Source organism: Mus musculus, chromosome 1 (genome assembly GCF_000001635.26).
Source record: "Mus musculus strain C57BL/6J chromosome 1, GRCm38.p6 C57BL/6J".
NCBI lineage: Eukaryota > Metazoa > Chordata > Mammalia > Rodentia > Muridae > Mus > Mus musculus.
This window is the reverse complement of record NC_000067.6, coordinates 78,566,231-78,585,310: the sequence shown is the minus strand read 5'-3', so window position 1 is coordinate 78,585,310 and position 19,080 is coordinate 78,566,231. Positions and strand designations below refer to the sequence as shown.

At 44.5% G+C, this 19,080-nt stretch overlaps 1 protein-coding gene and 1 long non-coding RNA gene across 2 annotated transcripts in view; one reads left to right on the top strand and one right to left on the bottom strand.

The window, feature by feature from the left end:
* Window positions 1-19,080, bottom strand: part of Mogat1 (monoacylglycerol O-acyltransferase 1) — a 95,905-nt gene that overhangs the window by 21,654 nt on the left and 55,171 nt on the right. The window lies entirely within an intron of this gene.
* The window catches only part of Gm39665, a 28,343-nt gene that overhangs the window by 3,077 nt on the left and 6,186 nt on the right, over window positions 1-19,080 (top strand). Inside the window, exon 2 of the long non-coding RNA XR_865564.2 lies at window positions 1,143-1,206. This is a non-coding gene — a long non-coding RNA (predicted gene, 39665). The remainder of the gene's footprint in view (window positions 1-1,142; window positions 1,207-19,080) is intronic.

Sequence of the window (19,080 nt, the reverse complement as noted above, 5' to 3'; positions counted from 1 at the left end):
AATCTCAGCACAGCTTAGCACAGGCTTCTAGCCAAAGTATTTCCTGTGAAATGAGTCACAGCCCAAAAGAGTTGACAGAGAATGAGCCGCTACACCACACTCAATAAATATTAGCTATTTTCCTTCTTGCTATTGACTCTTCACACCCTTGAAGCTAATTTTGTTAGATTTGTTGTAGCAAATAATATTAAAAACCTTGGGCTGGGGATGCAAGTCAATAGCAAAGCTCTTGACTAACTTGCATAGAGACTCTAGGATCAGTCTCCTGCAAGGGTGGGGGGAAGAAGGAAGAAAGGAAGGAAAGAAGGAATGGCAGACCCTTGATAAATAACCAATAAGGAATTAGAAGGAAGATTTGAAGGAAGGCCATCGAGATGCGATTAGACCAGTGTTTCTCAACATATAGGTTGCAACCCTTTTGAAGTGGAGAGGGGAACAATCTTTTTACAGGGGTCACCTAAGACCATCAGAAAATACAGGCATTTAAGTTATGATTCATAACAGTAGCAAAATGATAATTATGAAGTGACAACAAAAATAATTTTATGGTTGGGAAGTCACCACAACACGAGAATCTGTTTTAAAGGATTAGACTCAAGTGGCCACAGGCTCATTTTCATTCTTTAACATAAATTCAGAGTTTTAAGTTATTTCATGTATGTGTGTATAGGAGTTCAAAGCCAAAGAGTTCAGAAGAGGTCATTGGACCCCACGGAGCTGAGTTACAGGCAGTTTTGAGTTATCAGTGTGCATGTTGGGAACTGAACTCTGGTCAGAAGAGTAGCCAGTGCCCTTAACTGCTGAGCCATCTCACCAGGCTCCATAGAATGACTTTCAAAAGAGTGAACCAATAATCCCTAGCATTGTTCATGTGAGGAGTGAGGAGGGTCATTGGATGCAGTGGGACAGAGGTTTCCCCGATCGAGCTGCTTTCTGACAGGCCAGCTCTTTCCTCCAGGGAAGCCAATCATTTCCTGACAAGGAACAACCTTTTCTCGGATAAACATTGGAGGAAGCTCCTGAAGCAAACTGTTAAACTATTGCTGTATGCTCATCTTAGGCAATAATTTCATGAATATTAATAGAAATGTCATCACTTCTCATGGCCCATCTGCTCTTGACCACCACCTGAATTCCTCTAGGTGCCACATGCACATCTTGGAGACCGAGTCGACTGGGGTGATGGGGACTGATGGACCAGCACATGTAAGTAGGGAGAAGCTGGGAACAGATGAACTGTGTTCTCTGATGGAGGTGCACTGATACAGTCCAGAACCTCGGAGTATTTATTTCGTACCACCAAGGGTTAGTTAATCTCTGTAGTTTCTGTAGAGGGAGCAGTCATAGGTTGTTGGCATCCCTGAGGAGGAAAGAGCCTCAGTTGATACATTCTGAGCTCACTGCTTTTGGCTAAAGGTTAATTGCTCCTCAGCTACAGTACTTGTACTTCAGGAAGGTTCTGCCATTCTGAGCATGACCCAGGGAAAGCTGTGCTATTCCCATGGCTGTGAGGCACTGGGATCTTCAACATGGCTGTACCTATGCCAATAATACATATTCACTCAGGATCTCATCTGCTCCCTACATTTAGAAATATAAACTTGGCGTCAGAGAGATGGCTCCGTGGTTAAGACTGTTCTTCCAGAGGTCCTGAGTTCAATTCCCAGCAACCTCATGGCTCACAAGCATCTGTAATAGGATCCAATGCCCTCTTCTGGTGTGTCTGAAAACAGCAGCAGTGCACTCACATATAAAACATAAGTAAATAATTCCTTTTTAAAAAGGAAATATAAATTCAGTTACCTTTAAAAAAGAATTTTAGATTTATTTATTTATTTAATTTATATGTCTGTGGACCACATGCATGCCTGTGCCGTGGAGGTTAGACAGGGGGATCAGATCCCCTGGAGCTGCCATGTAGGTGTGGGAATCAAACACTATTCTCTTCAAGAACAAGTGCTCTTAACTGTGGAGACATCTAAGTTCTGTTATCTTTAAGGACTATAGTGATTAACCTTCTAGCCATGTTTGGTAGATAGGAAGATCTATTTTGTTTAAAAGCTGCAGATTTCTAGAAGAAGAAGAAGAAGAAGAAGAAGAAGAAGAGGAGGAGGAGGAGGAGGAGGAGGAGGAGGAGGAAGAGGAGGAAGAGGAGGAAGAGGAGGAAGAGGAGGAAGAGGAGGAAGAGGAGGAAGAGGAAGAAAGGGAAGAAGAAGAAGAAGAAGAAGAAGAAGAAGAAGAAGAAGAAGAAGAAGAAGAAGAAGAAGAAAGAAAGAAAGAAAGAAAGAAAGAAAGAAAGAAAGAAAGAAAGAAAGAAAGAAAGAAAGGAAGGAAGGAAGAAAGAAAGAAAAAAAGAAAGAAAGAAAGAAAGAAAGAAAGAAAGAAAGAAAGAAAGAAAGAAAGAAAGCTGGTAGGCCACCATGTGGCTGCTGGGATTTGAACTCAGGACATTCGGAAGAGCAGTCAGTGCTCTTACCCGCTGAGCCATCTTGCCAGCCCTATAGTTTTCTCCTTACCGCTGCCTAGCCTGGTCTAAGATGTTAGGCTCCAGTACCTTTTTTTTTTTTTTTGGTTTTTCAAGACAGGGTTTCTCTGCGTAGCCCTGGCTGTCCTGGAACTCACTTTGTAGACCAGGCTGGCCTCGAACTCAGAAATCCACCTGCCTCTGCCTCCCAAGTGCTGGGATTAAAGGCGTGCGCCACCATGCCCAGCTTCCAGGACCCTTCTTAAAGGCATGGTTGAAGAACCATTGAATAAAATTCAAGAGAGCAGCTGAGATGGTAGCTCAGCTCTTGGGAGGCTGAAGCAGAAGAATTGCCTCAAGTAAGCTAGAGACTAATAAGGCTTAACAAAAGATAACCTCAAAAGAGCAAAATGTGATATTTGCCTGAAAGAATAAGGTCAAGAACAGCAGTTGCTGAGGATAGAACCAAGACCGGTCTTGCTCAGTGTAACTTGAGCCCTCTTCCTCCTACCAAAACCTACTCTGTAGCTCTGATTTATACCAGTCACGAAATACCCTATTCTGGCTGAGCCAATGCCCGACTTGCGATGCTCTCAGACCACCTGAAGGGTCCCCCAAAGTCCATTTGGCTTCTGTCAAGAGCCAATCCTATATTATTCCTGTTTCTCCAGTTTACTTCCCAGGCATCTGATGGGGTCAATGAAGTGCTTACCTGATGCTGAAGAAACCCTGGGATAGCCCCCAGGAGTGCATAAAAGGAAGCACAGTATGACTTGCTTGTAATTCCAGTACTCTAGAGGTGGAGGCAGGAGGATTAGAAGTTCAAATTCAATGTAGTCATTCTTAAGTTTGCCAACTTCAAAGTCATGCTGGGTTACACGAGGCTGTTCTGTAACATGGGGGTGCAGGGAGAGGGCTCAGCGGGTACTGGGGTTTGCTGAGCCCAACAACCTGAATTCAAGCCAGAGAGCCAGGATGAAAAGCCAGATTTGGTGGACGGCTGCAGTCACAGCACTTTTTATGGCAAGTTGGGAGGCAGAGACAGAAGAACCAGCCAGAAGCTTGTGGGGCAGGTAGCCTGAAGTTCACTGTGCAGCACTGACAAAAAGCAACAGGGATCCTGACTCAGTAAACAACTCCTAAAAGCTATCGTGACCTCCACACGTGCACCATGGCAAATTGACAACTGCACCATGCACCTGCACCCCTAAGTCACCTTTCTTTTCTGGCTTCAGAATTCTTTTTGACACTTTACTGACCAAACTAGACGCACATCCACATGCCCGTTGTTCTGCTCTATCTATTGCTATGAAAAATCACTGATCAAAAACAACTTGGGGAGGAAAGGGTTTATTGGCTTCTCTAGTCCACTCTCAGTCCATCAGTCAGGGGAGACAGGGCAGGAAGTCAAGCAAGACAGGAACCTAAAGGTAGGAACCAAAGCAGAGACCATGGAGGGGTGCTGCTTGCTGGCTTATTTCCAGCGGCTTGCTCAGCTTGTTTTCTTATAGAACCCAGGACCACCTGCTCACCGTGGCATGGCAAACAGTGGTCTGGTCCCTTCTACATTAATCATTAATATTTAAAATGTCTGTGGACTCACCTCCTATCAGTCTGATGGAATAATTTTCTCAGTTGTGGTTCCTCTTCTCTGGTCACCCTGATTTGTGTCTGTCCAGACAAAAGGAAACTCCAATTCCTCAGACTCAAAAGGCACTCCTAGACTATAGGAGGATTTCTGGGTGGTTAGATAAAAGCCAGTATTCCTCAGGAACTTGGGAAACCTATTTCCCTCTACTGGAAGATTTCCCTTATCACTGTCAGAAGGGACAAAAGGCTGTTTGTGGTACCTAGCAGCATATCATAGCACATGCTGGTCTCTAGGACCCCTCAGCATCACAAGTACTTGTTATACATCTTAAAGTCCTTACTAGCATCTCAGTCCTTCTCTTCTCTTCTCTTCTCTTCTCTTCTCTTCTCTTATCTTCTCTTATCTTCTCTTCTCTTCTCTTCTCTTCTCTTCTCTTCTCTTCTCTTCCCTTACCTAAATTCCCTCCAGCTCATGGGCTTCCCTCCCCTAATTACTCATTCTCCTTATAACCGGACTATTTTTGATATGCCTCCCAGCCTCCCTACCCACTCCTCTCTATCTCTCTGCTCCACTTCTCCTCCCCTCACGGCCAGGTTCAGTCTATTTCTCTCTGTGTTTCTCTGTCTGTCTCTGTCTGCCTGTCTGTCTCTCTGTCTCTGTCTGTCTCCCTGTTCTCGTTCTCTCTCTCTCTCTCTCTCTCTCTCTCTCTCTCTCTCTCTCTCTCTCTCTCTTTCTGTGCAGGACCTTCCAGAAGCCTTTGGCTGTTCTCTCTCATGTCTACAATACAAACTTCCACTTAACAATAACTGTGGATCCACCAGACCCTCACTTTATTACAGTGTCAAGGTGACAAAAGCCAGCATGTCGTTATTTTTTTTTTCAGGGCTTCATCTAAGCTCACCATCCTGCTGCCTCCACCTCCTAGATGCTGAGCTTGCTTGTTTTTTATTGGTTTTTGTTGTTGCTGTTTGTTTGTTGGGTACCTGTGGGAATTAAACCAAGGCTATTTTATGCTAATAAGGTACTCTACCACTGAGTTATATCTTTACCCTTTTCTCTTCTTTTCCTCCTTCTTCTTCCACCACCACCTCTTCCTCTTCCTCCTCTTCCTCCTCTTCCTCTTCCTTTTCTTCCTTCATTTTGATTCTAGAGGTTTGTCAAGCAGCGGGCATGGAGGAATAAAGGGGGTGGGAGAGAACCCGAGTCCCACCAGAGTTTTGGTGCTCTAGGCAGGCGGATGCGGAAGACTGATGCACTCTCCACATGGCCCCTGGGTGGGTGTCTGGCTGTGTGAAGCCACAGACCCAGTCCTTCGGGGGAGGGGGGTGTAGACAGAGGGCAGTATGAGGTCTCTGGGCCTCACAGAGGCTAGAGATAACAGGTTCTCAGTCTCAGACATTCTAGATGCTGCTGTATGTTGCAGAAGAGCTGAGTACAAAGTGGGGGCCCCTGGGGGTGCCTGAGTCATCCCCGGGGCTGAAGAGAGGAGAGGGCAGGAAGAGAGGGGGCACTGGGTGCATGGTTGGAGCTCAGGAAGGCCTTCCAGTGGGAGGTTAGACTTGACTCTTTAGGGGAAAGCCTAGTCTATCATTCAAGCACGACGGGCGTTGTTGAGCAGAGACAGTCGATGGTTTTAGAGCTTTATTGTAGAAAGGCAGAGAGAAAGAGAGAAGGTAGAAAGAGGGAGAGGGCTGGCCATGGCCACGTGGAGAGAAGTGGGGGGAAGGGAGGGGAGAAGGAGGGCTAGAGAGTAAGAAAGATGAGAGTTTAGAGAGAGAGGAGGGGCCAAGCAGCTTCTTTTATAGTGGGCTGGGCTATCTTGCTGTTGTAGGGTAGCTGTGGGGAGGCACATAACTGGCTATTGTCAGGTAACTGTGAGGGTGGAGTCTAGGTAGAATACCAGGAGCTTGGGGCTTTCTCTGCGTGACCAATAGTCATAGAATTATGCAGTTGGGGGCTCTGTGGTGTCAGGCCCCTGTCTCTGGGAATGTGGCTCACTGTTCTGTCCCTTGTAGAGTTTTCTACTGGGTCGCCGGAGCAAGCCTTGCTCAACCAAAACAGGCTGCCTTTTATGGTCCCACAGAGTGGAGCCCAAGGTTTTGTGCCTGCTAAGCACACCCAACCACTGAAGTATAAATTTTCTATCATCCATATTTTTAGTTTTTTGTTATGCAAGACTTGGGAGCTGAGCTCAGGGCCTTGTATATGCTGGGCAAATCAACTACCACTGAGCTACACCCCAGCCTCTATACCAAGCAATTTGCTCTGAAGAAAATGAGAAACTTTAAAAATTGCTACAGATGGAAGTCTCTCTGACTTTCCTTCATCTCTGTTCTCTCTCCTTGCCCAGAAGAGTGGAAGAGTACCCTTATCTGCCCAAAGTCCACACTTAACAAAAGAAACACCTCTAGCCTTTTCTCAGAACTTCCATCAACTAAATCCACACTGCAGAAAGACAGAAGTCACAAGGAAGCTCGCAAGGAAAGACAGGTCATTAGGGGTGTTTGTGTAGGGTCCAGGGCAGGACATCAATGTCTTCCTCTCAATTTCCACCTTACTTTCTGGAAATAGTCTCTTGATGAACCAGAAGTTTTTGTGTAGGCAAGCAGGCCAGTGACCTCTTTCAATCCATCCATCTCTGCCCGACAACATTACAGTTAAAGGCATGCACAACCATGCATACCTGGCTTTTAACTTTTTACATGGGTGGTGATATTTGAACAAAGCTCCACATTTTTGTAGAATAAATTTTCTTACCCACTGAGCCATTTCCCCAGCTCAGAACCATGATTTTAAACTCCTCCTTTTGTACATTAATAGATCTAGTTATCACCTCTTTCTTTCTTTCTTTCTTTCTTTCTTTCTTTCTTTCTTTCTTTCTTTCTTTCTTTCTTTCCTTCCTTCTTTATTATCTTTAGGTTTTAGATTTGTTGCATTTTGTTTTGTTGAGTCAGAGTCACAGGTAGCCCAATCTGTCCTTGAACTTGCCAAGTAGCCGAGGATGTCTTTGATTGCCTGATTCTCCTGCCCTTTCCTCCTCCATGCTAAGGTGATAGCCGGGCTTTCTTGACTATCACACCAGGTAGGACTTTCTGCCTTCACTTTCAGTCTGTCTCTTTTGATTTGGATCAGACTCCTGCTAGACTCTACTTAGACACTGGAATCACCCAAGGAATGCTTGTCTGTCTAACTAACTCATCGCCTGCAAGGATGAGAGTGACAGAGGCAGGCAACTCTCAGCTCTTTACTCTCTTTCTCTTGCTCTCTTATAGCACTGAAGGTCTCCCATCCTTTTCCAGAACATGTGATCACCTTGGATTCCAGGAACAGCCAGAGCTTCACAAGACAGACTGCCTGTCCGATGGTAGCACTTCTCTAGATGTCGAGGCTGACCATGAGACCATGCTTTGGCCTGGATTGCTTCATTAGACACACTCTCATCCCATAACTCAGTTTTTCCTCTCTTTAAACCTAAAACACATGTCCATACCTGACAAACTTCCCAAAGTGTTCCTTAGAACTCTTCTCTCTGTTGGTCAACATTTCTCATCTACTTAATTGGCATACCGGGATGGGGGGCTGAGCCTAGCTTATTGGGGCTAGAGCTAGGGCTATTATCTTAAAACACTGTTTACAGGAACATGTAATAAGAGTTCTCTTAAGTGCCCGTCAGCCTGTGGTCATATCTGATGTTCCTTATACCATGGTCAGGGCAGGGCTGGTTTCTGGATAGGCTGGAGTAGTGTTTGCATCTTCATGATACTGTATATGTAACTCCCATTTTCCCTTAGGAGTAATTGTAAGAGAGACTGAATGGATGAGAAATTGAAGAGGGAATAATTCTTCAATTGGATACTATATTTATATTATTGCTGGAGTGATAAACTGGTCCCCAAGTGCTTGAGGTTCAAGCCAAGTGCTCGACCTGGAAGGAGGCCTTTTTTACAAGCTCAGCACATCTACCAGAAGACCAAGGTACTCCTCACCTCAGGTCACTGCTATGAGCATGACTATGACAATTAGGAATTGTGACTGTAACCGAATTGGAATATATCTCCATGATCAGCAGTGAGCATCAAAAGGGAATGGTGGGGATTTTGCAGGGTTGATAGACAGGTGCAAGACTGCCAGGCTAGTATAGTTTATTCTGTAAATAAATGGGCTATGTTAAAATAGCCCACACACACACCCTCCCAATAACAGATCAGCACTTCTTCATATTACATGGTCGTATTTTCTGCAACAGCAGTCACTGGTTTGATGACATAAGCATCCGTTCTGGTTCTCATTTGGTGACAAGTTCTGTTCCTTGGACAGTCTCAAGCACGGAAGTGTATTTTGGTCTAACATTTTCTTGCTGGCCATACCAAGATTTAAATAGGAAGAAAAGCAAAGTTTCTTACAAGACTCTCTGAGAAACACTGCATGTTGGCTTCAGGGCCCTTAACCCAAATCTTGACAAGGTGAATATTCATGGCTGGGACCTTGAAGGTTGTAGCCAGGGAAGAATAAAGAAGCTTGTAACAGGAAAAGCTGCAGAAAACTAGGTCAATGTAAAAGCTGGTGGAAGAAATAACTAAATCAACAATAAATATGCAAACCTCCCCAAGGTCACAAACTGGAGGAGGAGCTTAGTTTGAAAATCTTCTTAACTTGCAGCAGCCTCCAGTCTTCTCTGTGACCCTGTGGAGAGTGTCCTGACCTTCACAGCCCTGTTCACCATCAGTCCCAGATCCCCTCTGGGGAGTCAGTTATACATTTTGATTTTTTTTTTTTCTGGCTCATTTTGTAACAGTGTTCCAGGAAAGAATAGAACCTACCCTCCAGGTGGAGACCTGCCATGGTCACTTTCCTTAAGAGTTAGTCCAGTTAAACAGATCAACCCCCCTGGCCAAGGGACCACCCCTCAGAGAAGCAGGCCCACCTTAAGCTGACAGGAGGATGAATTCTTCCTTGAATGGGACCACATCTCTGCTCCATAGCAGTCCTGTATTCAACATTGAGGTCTGACCAGATTTGCCAGCCTTTCTGATTTCTGACTCAAAACGGCATAACTATTCCTTTTGTCTTTCTCTTTTGGATGCTGGTCAGAGCCTAAGCATGTTTCTCTGGTGCTTGTACATTTGTATACTCTTTCTCTAATGCTCCCCCTCCCTGCCATATGGCTGTTTAACTACCATGCATCTAACATCCACACTGGCTGAACTCTCAAGAGGCACGGTTTTTCTCCTCCTCCTGTTTTCTGTTCTCCTCGGGGCAGTTGCTAAAAGTTATAGTTTGCCTGCCCCGGGGTTTTTCTCCTAATATTTAATGTGGTTCTGGAATGTCAGTACTCATCTTTGATCCCAGCAGTTTAAATGCAAAGGCAGGTGGATCTCTTTCAGTCTGAGGCCAGCCTGTTTAACACAGCAGGTTCAGGACAGCCAAGGCTACCCAGAAAGACCCTGTTTCAAAATAAACAAACAAATAAAACAAGACCAACCAACCAACAAACAAATGAAGCCGGGTAATGGTGACGCATGCCTTTGATCCTAGCACTTTGGAGGTAGAGGCAGGTGGATTTCTGAGTTTGAGGCCAGGTTGGTCTACAGAGTGAGTTCCAGGGCAGCCAGGACTACACAGAGAAACTGTCTTGAAACAAACAAACAAACAAACAAACAAACAAACAAACAACCCAAAACCCAAAAACGAATGAAAACAAAAGTAAAATATCCCTGGAGCTTCTGCCTCAGTCTGTTCTTAAATGACACCCACTTATAGCAACAGGACTTCGTGAACCCGCAGCTTCTATTGAAAAGGATTTGGATTTGCTAAGCTCTTCCTCCTGCCTTCAGTTGAGCTGGGGCTGGGGCGGCTCCTGCACAGTGTGATGCTGTGAATCAGCACAGGGCTGGGAGAGGCTTCCTGGAGATTCCCAGGATCACACCTAGACTGTGAGCCACATTCATCCCCAGCTCAGCGTGCCCTCAGCAGAGCACTCACTTGCTTGTTGGTCTGTGGCCATTTTCAGCCCCTCATTGTTTGGGTGAGCTTTGATGAACTGGAATGTGAAGAGACAATGGTGGTAACCAGTTGCGGCTATCTATATACTGTCTTCCATTTGGAATTTTACAAAACCCTCTCTTCCTCTTCTTATAAAGCCACAAGTGTCATTACCAGACCTCCAACCGTAAGATCACAGCAGTCCTAATTACCTAGCAAAGACCCCAGCTCCTAATATTACTACTATATGAATTTGGGGATTAATTTTCAACAGCCAAATGTTTGAGGCACATAACCTGAAACATAGTAGGGTGCATAGTAGGTGATTTATTTTTATCCGTTATGTCATGTAAAGAAATTCATAACCTTGCCTGATGGGGGGAAGATATTTTGTTTGAAATGTCAAAACCAGTCCAGTTGCTCTAGGCCATCAGAAGTCGGTGGGTACCCTCCATACAGCAGAGAGCATTCAGCTTCTGCTCAGTCAGATGTGGACCACGGACCTCTTTATGAGTTCTTCTTGTGACTCCTCACTCCATAAGATCTGTCACTAAATCCAGGCCTTCCGACCTGTGTTCTATTCTCACGCCTTCTCTGACTTCTCAGCCAGCACCCTCTCTCTCTCCCCCTCACCTTACTGTGATTCTTGTCCATGATGGGCTTCCTTCTCTCTCTCTCTCCCCCTCACCTTACTGTGATTCTTGTCCATGATGGGCTTCCTTCTCTCTCTCTCCCCCTCACCTTACTGTGATTCTTGTCCATGATGGGCTTCCTTCTCTCTCTCTCTCCCCCTCACCTTACTGTGATTCTTGTCCATGATGGGCTTCCTTCTTTCTCTCTCCCCCTCACCTTACTGTGATTCTTGTCCATGATGGGCTTCCTTCTCTCTCTCTCCCCCTCACCTTACTGTGATTCTTGTCCATGATGGGCTTCCTTCTCTCTCTCTCCCCCTCACCTTACTGTGATTCTTGTCCATGATGGGCTTCCTTCTCTCTCTCTCCCCCTCACCTTACTGTGATTCTTGTCCATGATGGGCTTCCTTCTCTCTCTCTCCCCCTCACCTTACTGTGATTCTTGTCCATGATGGGCTTCCTTCTCTCTCTCTCCCCCTCACCTTACTGTGATTCTTGTCCATGATGGGCTTCCTTCTCTCTCTCTCTCTCCCCCTCACCTTACTGTGATTCTTGTCCATGATGGGCTTCCTTCTCTCTCTCTCCCCCACCTTACTGTGATTCTTGTCCATGATGGGCTTCCTTCTCTCTCTCTCTCCCCCTCACCTTACTGTGATTCTTGTCCATGATGGGCTTCCTTCTCTCTCTCTCTCCCCCTCACCTTACTGTGATTCTTGTCCATGATGGGCTTCCTTCTCTCTCTCTCTCCCCCTCACCTTACTGTGATTCTTGTCCATGATGGGCTTCCTTCTCTCTCTCTCTCCCCCTCACCTTACTGTGATTCTTGTCCATGATGGGCTTCCTTCTCTCTCTCTCTCCCCCTCACCTTACTGTGATTCTTGTCCATGATGGGCTTCCTTCTCTCTCTCTCCCCCTCACCTTACTGTGATTCTTGTCCATGATGGCTTCCTTTTGCTGCTGGCTTAGCTACAGTATGAATGACTTTGTCCTTTGGGTCAAGACAAGGACTACATCCATTTCTGTAAAGTCTTTGTATAGAGATATACACTGCGCTAGGTGTGCTGATGCGTGCCTAGACCCTCTTCTCAAGACGTCGGACAGAGGAGGAAATTCAGGGTCATCTTTGGCTACATAGTGACTTTGGGACCAACCTGGGCTACATGAGACTCTGTCTCACAAAACAAACACATACAAACAGAAAACATTTTTTTTTTCCTAGCCAGCACTTGGGAGGGAGACTGAGGCAAGGAGATACTCTGAGCTATAGAATGAGGCCACCTTGTCTCTAAAGAAAAAGGGACAACTGACATGTCTTGCCAAAGGTATAAAAAAGAGGTCCCTTGTGCATGCTGAACCAGTATTGTCCCTGGTTTGCATAGGGATGAATGGGTATGATTGCTTTGGGGACTGTTCCTGGGAGAGACAAAACTAAAGAGGGATGCCAGGGGCAATCAGGAAGAGAGCAAACCTCATTTTTCTGGTCCCCAGTCCTGTGGTTAGATCAAGGAGAGCCAGAAAAGAACCAACTTAGATGGAGCTGTTGCAATCGATGGAGGTTAAGGGCTGGGCTGCTGTGAACCACATAGGGAAGCAAGCAACCCTGCCAGAGGTGGGGGGGTGGGGGGCAGCAATTCCAACATCCCCATGGATCTTGGCAAGGTCAGCATCTTGCAGTGTGAGGCCAGATCAGAACAGGAGTCGGGCTCCTTTTGAAACTTTCTTGGGCAATGTTCCTTGAGACTCAAGGGATAGAAACAAAACAGGCGACTGCCACTGAGGTGTGTGGCTTCGGGGCAGATGTCCATTTAGGGCTCACAGAAAGGACTAGATTATAATGGCATTCACGTTGTCCTGTGAAGCCTGTCCTAATGAAGGCTTTTAGACACTGGTACTGTGGTTTAAAGAGAAAACATTGAGATTTGCTCTGTCTGGTTTCCAGGTAGAGAAAGACTGTGATACTGTCCGGCGCTTCTAGTCTGCCTGAGTTCTGTTGTGTTGTTTTAGTTTGTAGAAGGGAAAAGCTCAAGGGAGAGGAAGAATATGTTGAGTGGTTATGGGAATGTACTCAGGCATAGACGAGGGGCAGGCAGGAAGAAACAGACAGGGATATGAGAGCACAGACACTTCCCAGCTGTACCATCCTCATCCTTGGTACTGGAGGATCTCCCCTGAGCTGCAGCAAACTGATAACTTACTCTGTTCTGTAGCTGGGAAAGATGGAGTTCTGTGGACTCCCTGCCCCCTCCTTTTCTCCCCCCTTTCTCCTTTCTCCCCCTTTCTCCTTTTTTTCTCTCTCTCCCTCCTACCCCCCGTGTGTGTGTGTCTCTGTGTGTGTGTCTGTGTGTCTCTGTGACAGGATCTCTCTCTGACCTGAAACTTGCTGATGAGGCTGACCAGCTGGCCAACAACTCCCAGGAATCCCCCTGCTGCTGCCTCCCCAGCGTGTACAAGGAGATTACTTAGAAGGGTGCTATCATTCCTTTGATGAGAGTTCTACCTTGCACATGTATGTTGAGAGGTCAATTTGATTGTATATCAATTATATCCTTAAAACAAAATGAAAAGGAATCAATGCTTTATGCAATGAAAAGGTATTAAATGAAGTGAGTCCCAAGGAATCATGTACAGGGTATGTTTCTGTTAAAATCATTTTAGGAGTTGATAGTATTTAAAAAAGAAAGGAAGGAAGGAAGGAAGGAAGAAAGAAAGAAAGAAAGAAAGAAAGAAAGAAAGAGAGAGAGACAGAGAGAGAGAAAGAAAGAAAGAAAGAAAGAAAGAAAGAAAGAAAGAAAGAAAGAAAGAGAGAAAGAAAGAGACAGAGAAAGAAAAGAAACCCAAATATGTAAAATAGCACCACAAAACACCGACAGTTATGATTTCCAGATGGATGACATTATTGAGAAGATTTTATCTTAAAGTTTTTTTCTATATCCTACTTTTTATTGTTATTATATTCTAATTTATGCATGTGTTTTGCCTGAGTATATGTATGTATAGGTGGTTTTGCTTGTATGTATGTATGTATGTATGTCACATATGTGCCTAGTACCAGTAAAGGCAGGAAGGTGTCAGATTCCCTGGAGGTTGTCATAAGCTACCTGACATGGCTGCTGGGAACTGAATTTGGGGTCCTCTGGTAGAGCAGTAGTAAGGTTTCTTAGCTGCGGAGCCATCTCTCCATCCCTGTACCTTACCTTTATTATTCTCTTCTGTTTGGTTTGAGATAGAATCTCATGCTGTAGCCCCAGCTGCCCTGGAACTACGATATAGCCATTCTTACTTACTTACAGCCATTCTCCTGCCTCACTTGGTACTTTTGCTGGCCTTCTGAATTTCTTTATAACTCAGTTCCAAACATGAGAAAGGAATCAAGCAGGTCTCCCTGTGGGTGAGGGTCATACTAAATTCGGAATACTCTGGACTGTTACACATATAATGTGATGCAGAACTATCATAGTTGCTAATGTTTATTGAGACCTTGCTATGTGCAGGCATTGGCTAAATGTTTATATGCAACAGTTCATATATAACAAGTCGCTGGGAAAGGGTTTGTGTCATATGCCTTATTTAGTGGAACAAGGGATGAAGACTCTGAAAGGTGCAGCCTTATTGAGGCCACATAAAGGGATCTGTCTGACTCCAGAGCTAGGTTTTTTTGTTTTTTTGTTTTTTTGTTTTTTTAAGTTAGATAGCCATGGTTGGCTTAGGAACAACCTTCTCCTAGGATAAAGTCAAACACTATTCAGCTTATACTCAACTGTGAGTTGTGATGCCACTGCACGTCTGTCTTAGAAGAGGCAAACAGCACTGTCCCATTTTTGTAGAAATGCAATTGAAATGGTTCATTGTTTCTTTAAAACCCAGTTCCCTGTGAACCAACCAATTGTCTGCAGACTGTTGAAAACAGCTCTCACACAATGGGTGAAGAGTCCCCTGTGACAATAATGGCAGCAGGAGGCAGCTTAGGTTACCCAACTCCCTATCCTAACTGCCAACAAGGATAACGGAGTTCAGGTGAGGACATGGCCTGCTCAGAATTCAGCGTTTGTTTTCTCTTTTGAAGTTGTGAATCACCTCTTTTGTTCCCCTGGTGTTTTAAAAAATTGCTTTTTAGGCAGATTGAATAGTTGATTTCAAATACTAATTTCCATGCTTGCCATTCAGGGGCTTATTATGCTACTCAGATAATAGATGAGCAAATGCATGAGACTTTTGCTGGTGAGTGTAAATACACATGTGAATATGTTTGTGTATGCATATATACGTGTGTGTCTTCATATGCATATATGTATGTGTGTCTGTATGTGTTGGTGGTATCTGTGTATGTGCTGTGTGCGCATATGTGGCATGCAAGTGCATTCACCTGTCATGTGCATCCTGAGGCCCGAGGAGGATGTACAATGTCCTTTTTACAGCATTACAGAGTCTGTGACTGAGCTGAAGCTTGCTGTTTAGAAAGGCTGGCTGATCAGAGAGCTCCTAGAATCTCTGCCCTACCACGTTGGGCTAACTGACACCTACAGTTGCAATGTCTGACTTTTACGTGAGTGTTGGGGACTTGAACTCAGGTCCTTTAAATTCAAGTCCTCTTCTGGAGCACCATTTCCTCAGCCCCATTGCTGACGCTTTCTATGAAGCAACTGTTAGCACATTTGGAGCTCATACATCCTCCTGTCTCCACTGTATTGCGTACTCCAGAAAAAGCACGACTCTCAGATAAAGCCAAGAGTATTAAAAAACAAGCTGCCAAATGTCACCTCTAGATTGGGGCGGGACCACTCCAACTGTGTGTTGTCCTTGTTAAAAGACAAAGCTGCTACACTTGTGCCGCTTTTGCTCCCTGTACAGTGCCAATTCCCCACAACCTGAGTGCAAGAGAAAATTCACAGGCCTCTGTCATTCTGATTTCAATCAAAACATAGATCTTCAGTCATCCGGGGGTGGGGGGTGGGGGAAGAACAGTGGACAGTGTTGAGCATAACAAAGCATAAAGTAAGTTAAAAAAAGCAACAGGCAGCAGACTACCAGCAATCACTGCAGTGCCAGTCTCTAGACTGTCTTCACCACAGACCATATTTTGTTTTCTGTTTTCGTGATAGAAGTCCCCTATATAAAATGGGTATATTTGCATATAGTGTATGTTCATCTTCCTTTTAAGTCGTATATAGAGTACGTAAAGAACCCAGTACAATGTAAATGTAGTCACAGAAGAGTTTAGACCAGCTTGCTTAGAAGATAATGACAAGAAAAAGTTTGATATAAACAATGGAACTCTTTTAAGTCATAAAGAAGAAAGAAATGGGCATCTGTAGGAAAATAAATGGGATTGGAGAGAATCTTATAAACTAGCCTTATGTGTGGTTCCTTGATTTTATATCAATGAATATAGTCATGTATGTATATATGCATGAAAGAAGACAGGCAAATTATCTAGGCAACAGATGGGACTAATGGGAGGGAGAGGGGAGAGGAAAGAGAGGCAATCAGGTAGATATGGGGAAGATATATTCTACATACACTGCATACTTGCATTTTTTTAAAAGAGGAAAATGTTTGTAAATGTTATATACAGACAGATTTTAAAATTATGGTTTTTTGGGGTGGGGTTAGTCTTTGTGTATGACTCAGTATGTAACTCTGCATGTGTAGACCAGACTTACCTTACAGACTTGCTATGTAGCCCAGGTTAGCCTCAAATTCCTACCTATAATCCTCCTGACTCAGACTTCTAAGTGCTCAGATTACAGGTGTGTGCCACCAGGTCCTGCTTTTTTTCTGGGTATTTTCAAGGTAAGTTGGCTGTGTGGAAGTAGACCCTGGGGATAACATAGGGCTAGTTATACTGCCCAGAAGATACTCAGTGTTCCTGCCAAGAATCAACCCACCCAGACTTGGGGCAGCACCAACACACATCCCCTTGATTTGAGAGTTTGGGAGGTGCCCCAAAGAAAGACAATAATGTGTTTTTGACGTGGCTTGCAGTTGGCATTGGGCTCAAGAGTGGAAGCTGAGATAGCTCTGCAAAGATCTGGGGAAACATTTCGAAGGAAAGCAGGATAATGTCAATGTCACGGAAGGGTGGCGAGCTGAGACTATGGGAAAAGGAGAATACAAAGTCAAAGCCAAGGAAAGAAAGGACTTGTCTCTGCTCTGCCACTTGCCAGCTGGAGGAACTTGAAGCAGTGTCCCCTGATCTTTTGTATCTCCCTGTCACAAAAACAAGGGGGTGACCTAGATCTGCGCTTTACGAACTTGGCTGAGAGTCGCAATGACCTGGGAAGCTTTCCAAACACCGATGACTTCATTGGTCTGGAGTTCAGCTTTAAACCTGGTGATCGTTAACATTCCCCAGGTGATTGTGATATTCACAGCACATTGAGGGCCCTGAGCTAGATAATCTGTGAGCTTTTGTCCCACCCTACCAACTGCTGGCTGGCAAAGGACAGTGACCTCTCTCAGTCCTCCCCCCATTCCCCAAGCTTCTGCATCTCTAGCAAGGAGCTGACCTGGATCTATTTAGCTCCTTTCATATAATTATCATTGCATGGGATGGATAGGCTGTTTGCTTATGTAACTTTAAGGATTGAAATCCCATCCTGGGCCAGCAGTCTTTTTCCCAGCTGGAGGAGGTAACTGGATACTCCCTGCAGGGTTTCGATCTGTCTCTCAACCTCTCCAAAGCAAATGTACTTTTCCAGCCCTTTCAACTGTAGCTGTACAAAAAAGAAAGGAGACCGTAACCACCGACATTTCCTTTATAGACAAAGGCAAGCACTGAAATAGCTCTCAGCTTGCTATCCAGGTAAACTCAAGACAAATTTAGAAACCCTGTAACGTTGGACCGTCATCCCAAGGATGTGAAGAGGGGATCTGGTTTACTTCCTTTCAGTCTTTTATTCTCGATCCTTTTTTAATTCCCCAAAATATAATCCAAAGACACAGGTAGGGTTTGCAAAGGCCAAGGCTTGGCTAATGACCAAAGCCGTTAAATTCCTGCTCAATCAGATTAGCCCAGTTAAGTCCGTGGCATTAGGGCCTGGTATAACACCCTGGCCTGCTGAGACACCTCCTCCATCCTGCTGGGAAATTTTTCCTAAACCCCCAAATAGCAGCTTAATCTGTGGAGGAAACAACAAAGGAGAGGTGCTAAGTATAGCCAGTACCTTCGAGAGAACAGCATACTTTAGAATAGAATGAGAGCCACAAGAGTTATTTTAACATTTCTACTAGTGTTCTCGAGCAAGAAAAAAGAAGCACGTGAAATTAATTTGCACTAATATTTTATTTCCCCTTTATGGCATATGATCATCAATTCTTAACTAACGAGCAATTCTGTAGCTTCTACTTTTTAGCAAGTCTCCAAAATCCCATGAGTATTTTTGCAGCATCGCTCAACAGAGCTAAATGGAATTAGTACACTTCTTGTGTTCAAGAGGCCATGTGTGCTAGTGGCAAATGTTCTGAGTGACAGGAGAGCCTCTATACTTATTCAGTGCTGACAGCAGGCTAGAAGTGATGCAGAGATGAGAGCCCAATAAACCTCTCTCTCTCTTTCTCTCTCTCTCTTTCTCTCTCTCTCTCTCCTTTGCTTTCTTTGGGATAGGGTAACTAGGCAGCATACACTGATCTTGATTCTGCCTCTTTAACTTAAAGCTGTATGTTTTTAATTTTTTTTCCTTTTTTTTAAATTAGGTATTTTCTTCATTTACATTTCCAATGCTATCCCAAAAGTCCCCCATGCCCTCCCTCCCGCTCTCCTGCCCCCCCCATGTTTTTTTAAAGACAAGCTATTTACCTTGTTGAGCCTCACTCCCAGAAAACTTTTTTTAAAAGATTTGTTTATTTATTTTATGTATCTGAGTACACTGTAACTGTACAGATGGTTGTGAGCCTTCACGTGGGAATTGAATTTTTAGGACCTCCCTCTACTTGCTCCAGTCAAACCCACTCGCTCTGGTCAACTTTGCTTGCTTAGTCCCTGCTCCCTTTGGCCCAAAGATTTATTTATTAATATACATAAGTACACTGTAGCTGTCTTCGGACGCACCAGAAGAGGTCATCTGATCTCATTACGGGTGGTTGTGAGCCATCATGTGGTTGCTGGGATTTGAACTCAGGACCTTCGGAAGAACAGTCAGTGTTCTTATCTGCTGAGCCATCTCGCCAGCCCACAGAAAACTCTAAAGAATCTCCACAAAACACAACTAAGAGAAAAGAAAAATCTAACCCCTAAGTAGGCTGTGAATGACCACATTTAATTCTTGTGTCAGCACTGTACGCTCTTTTGGCAAACTTAGCACAAAATGTTGGAAAATTAAAATTGGAACTAAATGAGAAGATCTCTGGCAGAACCCTTGTCCTTGGTTCATTTCCGTTGTGATAGAAATTCTGACAAAAAGGAAATCTGGGGA